General features: G+C 33.1%; 1 non-coding gene across 1 annotated transcript; it reads left to right on the top strand.

Annotated features, from left to right (window-relative positions):
* Positions 1–7343: 7343 nt before the first annotated feature.
* On the top strand, positions 7344–7448 carry LOC114580634. The gene has a single exon (XR_003702127.1). It is a non-coding gene; the product is annotated as a small nucleolar RNA R71 (small nucleolar RNA).
* Positions 7449–8236: the final 788 nt, after the last annotated feature.

Raw genomic sequence — 8236 nt, 5'->3', positions numbered from 1 at the left:
CTTAATAGCCTCATAGGCCCGGGTTACCCATAAGTTATATTTGGATTTAAGTTTGATTTAGTTTATTGATTAAATTATCTAAGTTCATGATTACCTTGTTAATGATTTTTATTATTATTAATATTTTCCATCATCCTATTCGTTTATCATAACGGGCTCGAGGACTAAGGCCTCATTAGGACACATAGTCCCGCCGCTCAAGGTAGTCTAGCCTAAAAACCTTTTTGCTATAGTTGCATTAAGGATTTTATTTTTTAATTAGTTGGTTACTAACCTAATTGAGTTTGTAATTTATGTTTTACACTTCATTGAATTCATTCGTGGCATTGTCACAACAGGCAGGAGAACCAATGCCTCCTTAGGGTACGTAGCCCCACAACTCGAGGTAGTCCTTCCTAAAAACTTCATCAAAGGTGTGTTGGTTGTATTGATGATTTTGGTTCAATCAATTATTTAATATCTTATTAACTTTATGGTTTGCATTCCATTAAATTCATTCGTGGCAATGTCGCAAAAGACTTGAGGGCCAATGCCTCCTTAGGAAACATACCCTGAAGCTTGAGGTTGTACATCCCAAAAACAATATTGGTGTAATATTAGTTGTGTGCTTTAATGTTGGTTTTCTAATTTGATTAATTAAATTATTGATTTGCTTGAATTTATTTTATTTATTAAATTTTTCATATTTTAATATATTAAGTGAAGGGTCCATTATATGTCTTTTTTATTTACTTTAAGTTCTAGAGTTTTCTTATTTTTTATAAATTCGCCTACCTTTGTTCCAATGGATTTGAAATTTGGTTTGGCTAACCCTCACACATACAAAAGCACACCACATAAAATCAAAGGAAAATTATGAATATTCAAATTTATGGACAATTATGAATTTTTGAATTTATGGGTTCGAAATGGACTCATTACCTTGAAAATTTCATTTTACAGCAATCTTGAGCATACTATAATTTGTAAAAAAATTATTAGAAGTGTATAAAATGCTCAAAAATAAACTTTCAAAATTGGAGCTCAAATGGACCACAATATCTTGAGAAAATAAAAAATTTTCTTAAAATCCATTCAACAACATTTTTCAAAACTAATTTAAAAAAAAAGTAGGTCTCAAGACCTTTCCAACGAGCCTAAGATCACTCAATTTGGAGTTAATTTGAATTTTTTTTTGTGAATTTTGATCTTTTGGGCTTTAAAAATGTATTTAGAATCGTTTTTTTTTAAAAGGCGACTGGACACGTAGCACACATGCAACAATATATGTGGTACACTTACGGAAATTCAATGGTGCAATAATACACGTGGCTGCATGGCGAAGCACCACATATGGAACATGTTGTGTACGATTGTGTGCTATTTAATCACGTCAACAAGAGATTCGGGTCATCAGATCCGCACATATCGGACATACAACTAGGACTACACCATATAAGTGATCCTAGATCTAGTTAAATGCACTATTTCATCTAGCGTGATCTTCATTGTCTGATTACGATTAATGCGTGATCGGATGGTCCAAATAGTACCATGATTACAATTTCAAAAATGAATTAGAACTTCAAATGGCGATAACTTTTGATGTAACCATCCGATTTTTATTAAATTTAAAACATAAGCTATTTATAACATAATCCTCAATGCCTAAAGTTTGGAGGCTCCATGCATTGAGGATTTAGAGCAATTTAAAAATGAACTTCAAACTTAAAATACACATAACTTCGCATTTGTAAGTTTGGACTCATTTTTTCTTGGAGAGATATTCTTTAACTTTTTAGAAGACCTAGAGAGCTAATTAAGGCTAGATTGAAAGTTATCATCAAACTTCCTCTTTCTTTCTCTTTTCACTAATATGGGCTTTGGAGGCCATGGAATGGTGAGGAAATGGTTGGAGAAGATGGAGGATACTCTAGAGAAATAAGAGAGGGAGCTTAGGGACTAGAGGCAGCTTACAAAAAGTAATTTTGTGGAATGAGGGCTTTAGGACCCTTTAGGTGATTTTGAGCCCTAGGGTTTGAATGGATGGTTGTGATTGATCAGAGGGAACCCTTCAATGTTTGACACCTAGTTGGAGTGTTTAGGAGCCATAGATGTAAGCTTGGGAGAGAGTATGAGGTATTTTAGCTCATGTGAGTGGAGGGGACCACATTTTCCCTCTTCAGGCTAAACCATGGCTTGGTTTGATTTTAAGGACTGCTTTAGGGATAAATTGGGGTGGATTTGAATAGGTTAAGTAGAAAAATTTTGAGGGAAATGGGATATATGAGGTGGGTTGTTCATTTTGGCCCATTTCCACTCATTTTTTTATTTTATTAACTTGTTGACTAAGTTGACCAGTCAACATGTGATGAGTTAGATTTCAAGGGAATGTAGTTTTAATGTTAGAAATCAATAGCCAAGTGTTTGGAAATATGATGTGAGTATTTATGTGAATAGCCAAGTGTATGTGAGGGGTTTGACAATGCTTGGGATTTTAACCAAGTCAAACCACATGGTTTAACTCAAGATGGGTGAGATGTATTGGACTTGCAAATAAATGATTTTGAGGATTTGGTTTGGTTTGAAAAGCCCAAAGTATTGGACTTATATTTTTTAGGGTGTATGGTTAATTTTGGTCAACCATGGTGGACTTGATCAACCAAGTCAATCTAGAGGTTGGGGTTAGGTCCAACAAGTTCAAAATGATATTTTTGAGCCAATGGAGGTGGTCCCATATAATGGTAAGGTCTCCTTGCATTAAATGATATTTAGAATGCATTAAAAGATGTTTGAAAGGCTGGTTTGAATGATCCATGTTGAGGTTTAAGGGAAAAACTAATTTTCCCTTAAGGATTTTGGGGTTTAATGGGTCCATGGTCAGTCATGGTCAACTAGGGTCCACCAAAGTTTCAATTTTATATTTAAAATGTCATAACAAGGGTTTTAGACATGTTCAAGAGTTTTGGAAAGGTTCCCAAGGTCAAGTTCCACAAGATGCATGATCTAGTGGCATGGGCTATAAATATTTAAAGGTTTTATAACCTCTGGATTTCAATTGCGTTTTTGGGGTTAGAGAGCTCAGATTGGTCTGAAATTTGGAGGGTTGACCCTAGAGGTATGCCTAATAAATATACAACTAACATATTATGAATCAGAGGTCATTTGATTTGATTTTGAGGTGATTTAAAAATCACTCAAAATAGTTATGTGACATAGGCTTTTGTCCTTGACTTTGGGTTTGAGATTTTGGATTTGATCTTGGTTTTGGATTTTTTTTTATTGATGAAGCTCGTATAAAGATGAGGTCAACAAGTTCTTGGGGGACCTCATCTCACTGTAGGGAGTCATCTAATCTTTTATTTCATCTTGAACCTAGAGGGGTACTCGATTGCCCCATATTACTCAGGTGATCATGCATATTTATTTTTTAGTCAAGATGCTATGGTTTGACAGATTTCTCCATAAAAAAGACTCTTAAGGAGTTCTCATTACACCCTCCAAATATCCATTCTCAACATCTTGAATTTCTCGGGCATCCTAAAGTGGTGGTTTTGTTGGGAGTGGGTGTCTAATATATTTTTATTTTATAAGAGGCTTTTTCATGAAGAGTAAAGGAAAGTGGTTCTTAATAAAAGAAAGTAATAAAATGTAGAGTAAATGAAGAAAAGTCTTCTTTTAAGGATAGAATGACTTGAGATTGTTGGCACTCCATGTCCTGGATATTTCTTTTCCATTATGGGTTTGTAATTGATAGGATTTATGGCCAACTTATCATTTTATAATGTAAGGGCCTACACAAGGGTCAGTTACTTTGTTAAGTGTAGAGCTATGAGCGAATACGCCTACTTTTTTTTGGATGAGGTCTCTCCATAAGAAGATTTTTTCTTTGATGTGTGAATTATAGTGTCTACAATTCTTCTTTTTACTTCTTCTTGTTAGAGTGCAAAAAGTGTCATGGTGAAGTGGTCATTCGAGAAAGTTGGCAGTTTGTTCTTGCATACTAGTGATTACGAGAGCGTTCTAAATAAACATTAGAAGGTCCTCCTTCATTTCTTACTTCTTGTGATGAGTGGTATAGTCTGGATTCATCATGTTCATGGAGGTTTACGGTTGCTCGGTGGATTGCAGTCATCTAATTTTTGGCATCAAATCCATGCTCACCAAATTTAGGAGGATGTTGAATCAAAATTTTTCTGATGGATGATGCTCGACCATACTTTGTGGATCTACCTATGAGTTGAGGACATATAGGTGAGGATGATGAAGATGGATAGGAAAATGTAGAGAAAGTAGGAGAGAAGAAGATAAATATGGAAAAAAATCTTTATTTTCCCAACCAACAGTATAAGAATAAGAGGAGCGAGGGCTCTGTCACATAGATCTCAAGATAAAAAAGAAAAAATTTCCACAGTATCATTGTATGAATCTATCTCTCTCTCTCTCTCTCTCTCTCTCTCTCTCTCTCTCTCTCTCTCTCTCCCCCTTTCATATACTCTTTTTCTTACATCTTATGACCATTCATCATGTCATTCTTGAATCCCCCTCATCTTATTTACAAGGCATAGAGAGATAGTTGAATATATATGGAGTACAGGAGTTGTATTATCAATCTTTGGTATATGTTAGTTGGATGTGCTAAGTAGTGTGGTGATCTTATGAGAGATGATGTGAATGAGATACACCCATGGTCATATGTGGATTGAGTCAATGTTGGGTTAGAAGCCAATTTGATGTTGCCTCATTAGAGCGAGAGGGGGTGAGTGATGAATTGATGTTGATCTCTGACTTAGTGCTAATCTGCTGATAAGAGATGTCTTATAGATGAGATGTTGTGCAAGCATTGTTTTTGGTAGGTCTCTTATTGAAGACTTAACTCTGAATGAGATGAATAAAGACTTATCCAACTAAGAGAGGAACTTCAAAGGCTTTCCCCATCGGGGAGGGTGGCTGCATTGAGGAAATGGCCAGAGGAGGTTCGATGTGCTCCAGTGATAAACTCCTTTCTTGCTCCCGAGCAATTCCCTCAAACAGACTGTATATAGAGAGATCTCCTTCTACATAACTCAAATGTAACTGCAAGGTAACAATAAGAGGGTGCCTGCATAAGAAGTACTGAGAGTATAGGTTAAGCCAATTTTAAAGTCAACCTAAGGAAGTCTATCTCTCCTCCTAAATAAGTCATAAGTTTTTGACCATTCACTTTAAATATTGGGCCATTTTTTTGTCCTAAATCTTAATAGCTTCATAATGATACACCTTGACTATATTAAATGGTCTTGACTACCTAAACTTTAACATACTAGGAAATAATTTCAATCTCAAATTAAATAATAAAACTTTCTATATAAGTAGAAATTCCTTAATAATATGCTTACGATCATGCCATTTCTTAATTTGTTCCTTATAAATTCTTGCATTTGTATAAGCTCTAATCTAAACTCATATAGTTCATTTAATTTTAGTCGTATTTTTCTCCTTCATCTTTAAGATTATAGTTCATATCATTTTCTACCTAATAAGAAATATGTTCTAATTCATGGGGTAAGTGGCAAGCTTTCTCATATACTAATTTATAAAGAGACATGCCTATAGGTGTCTTAATGTGAGTCCTATATGCTCATAAAGCTCCATGTACTTTCAAAGCCCAATCTTTTCTAATTGGATCTATATGCTCATAAAGCTCCATGTACTTTCAAAGCCCAATCTTTCCTAATTGGATTTATTTTTTATCCTTATTTGATATTTCAGCTTGGGGATGATTAGAAGTAGCAATTCTATGTTTAATAACAAATTTAGCTACCAATGCCCCAAATCTCTTACTGCAAAAGTGACTTCATCACTAATAATTGTTCTAGGTTTTCTAAATCAAGAAAAAATATTTTTGTTAAAAAATTCAATTACCACATAAGTATCATTCCTAGCGATGGTTGCTCCCTCAATTCACTTGAAGACATATTCTATTGCTATAAATATGAATAGATTTTCCAATGATGGTACAAATGGTCTCATTAAATCAATTTCCTAAACATAAAAAATCTCTACCTCCATAATATAGTTCAATGGCATTTCATTTCTTTTAGATTTATTACCTACTCTTCGACACCTATCACATCTCTTCACATAATCATTCACATCTCCAAAAAATATTTGATAATAGAGTCTTGATTGTAAGATCTTAGAAGTTGTTCTAAAATCCCAAAATTGCTATAATCTTTTAATTACTGGAAAGTTTCTTTTGGATAATAAGACTACACTCCTCAGTCAATGCCACAATTTTAAAACATCCCAATTTTCTTTTATTACTCAAAATATTTTTCATGAATTTGACATAACTGAGCATTTTTTCAAGATCTGCAGAAGGTGAAATATTATTTATGAACTTCTTGAAAACCTCTAAAAACCTAGTGAATTGGTTATCTAAAATTTTCTTTTGAAGTCTTTAGGGAAACGGTTGTGGTGGTGGTCTCTCTACATCCTTCTTATAGGCCTCTCTACTTTAAAGTTCCTATCAGGTTTCTCAATTGGTGGGTTGGATTCAACTTTTTGATCCTCAATAGTCTTCCTCTTTATCCCTTTCTTCTAAATACTTCACACTCCTCAACTTAATTGCTTTACATTGCTCCTTACCCTTGTCCCTTAGGTTCACCTAAATATTATAAGGAAATGTTCCTTGAGATTTTTTACTTAGTGTGTTAGTCAATTTTCCTAATTGAGTTTTAATATTTCTAATGGCTATAGTTGGCTATGTAACTGGGTTCCCATTTATAACACTAAGTATTTTAAGGATTATGTTTTATCTATATTTTGATTATTTGAATTGAAGAGGAAAGTTTGGTCTAGATTAACAAGATTTGGCTGCTAAGTGTTTCAATTTCGACATGGTTAGGTTGATTGCTAGGCTAATTGTTATTCCCTACATGTTTATTATTGTTCAAGTTAAATGCATCTTTTTTTTCTAGCCTAAATTATAAGTATTAAAGTAGGGATTGTTATGCTTATTGTTGACCATGGATTCTACATTATAAGAGAAATGTTTATCTATTTGCTTATACACATTCTCCACTATACTTATCAATGTTCCTTAACTATAATTAATAACTATATTGTCTAATTTTCTTGATTTGTTAGCTACTTATGAAGTCAAGATGAATAATACATCATACTTATGAACACTAGCTGTCTTCTTAGAATATATCCTATCTGAATGCCATTACAATATATTTATTGCCATTTTTTTAATTAGTGCATAAGCCTCATCAAAAGCTTTTGACATCAAAGATCCTTCTACTACACCATTTATAATAGACCTCAATGATCCTTCAAGCCCATTATAAAATATCTAAATAATTAGCTAATTAGGTATGGCATGATGAGGACATTTCCTTCATAACTCCTTAAATCTCTCCCAAGTTTCATTGATTGACTCACTATCTATGGGTGAATGAGGTGATGTCATGTCAAATTTTTGCAGCCTTAGAAGGATAAAAATTCTTGGTTAAGAATTTATGGGCATATTTATTCCAAGTGAAAATAGAGAATAGGGATAAAAAGTTTAAAATAACTTAACCTTATCTCTAAGGGAAAATGAGAGCAACTTAATCCTAATGGTTCCATCATATACTCCATTATACTTGAAAGTTGCACAAATCTCCAAGATATTGACTATGTGTAGGTTAGGTCATCTATAGGGGATCTCTAAAGTGAGAGTTTGTACCATTTTGATAATGATAGATTTAAGCTCAAAATTGTTGACTTGAATGCTAGTTTTATTAATGCTTGGTGAATTCCATTTACAAAAGGATTGGCATAGTTTTTAAGTGGTTTAGGTTTATCTTTTTTGAGTAATTGATTAGTCAATTTTAAGTGATTTTCAACTTTTTAAATTTTTTATTTTTATTTTATGTTTTAGTTATTTATGGGTCAAATAGTGCTAAGTACAATTGGTCTCTATCACACATAAAATAGATAATAAAAATGATGAGAAAAGACTCCACTTTACATATTAAATTATAACAAAGAAAAATAATTTTAATAATAACAATTATAACCAAATTTATAAAAACAAGTAAATTGAAACATAACTTTATTGGTGTCATAGTAATACAAACAAAAGTAAGATTAAATAAATGAACTTAAAATAATATTAACTAAGTAAAGATAAGACGTCGATTACTTGGCAAAGGCGTCAAAAACTTGACTGGTTGATACGATGACACACAAGTGCATGTGTCATTTCAAGTAATAAAGTGATAAG

The sequence above is a fragment of the Dendrobium catenatum genome, unplaced genomic scaffold (assembly GCF_001605985.2).
Source record: "Dendrobium catenatum unplaced genomic scaffold, ASM160598v2 fragScaff_scaffold_1145, whole genome shotgun sequence".
NCBI lineage: Eukaryota > Viridiplantae > Streptophyta > Magnoliopsida > Asparagales > Orchidaceae > Dendrobium > Dendrobium catenatum.
Note: the sequence above shows the minus strand (reverse complement) of the source record. Positions and strands in the feature narration are given on the sequence as shown.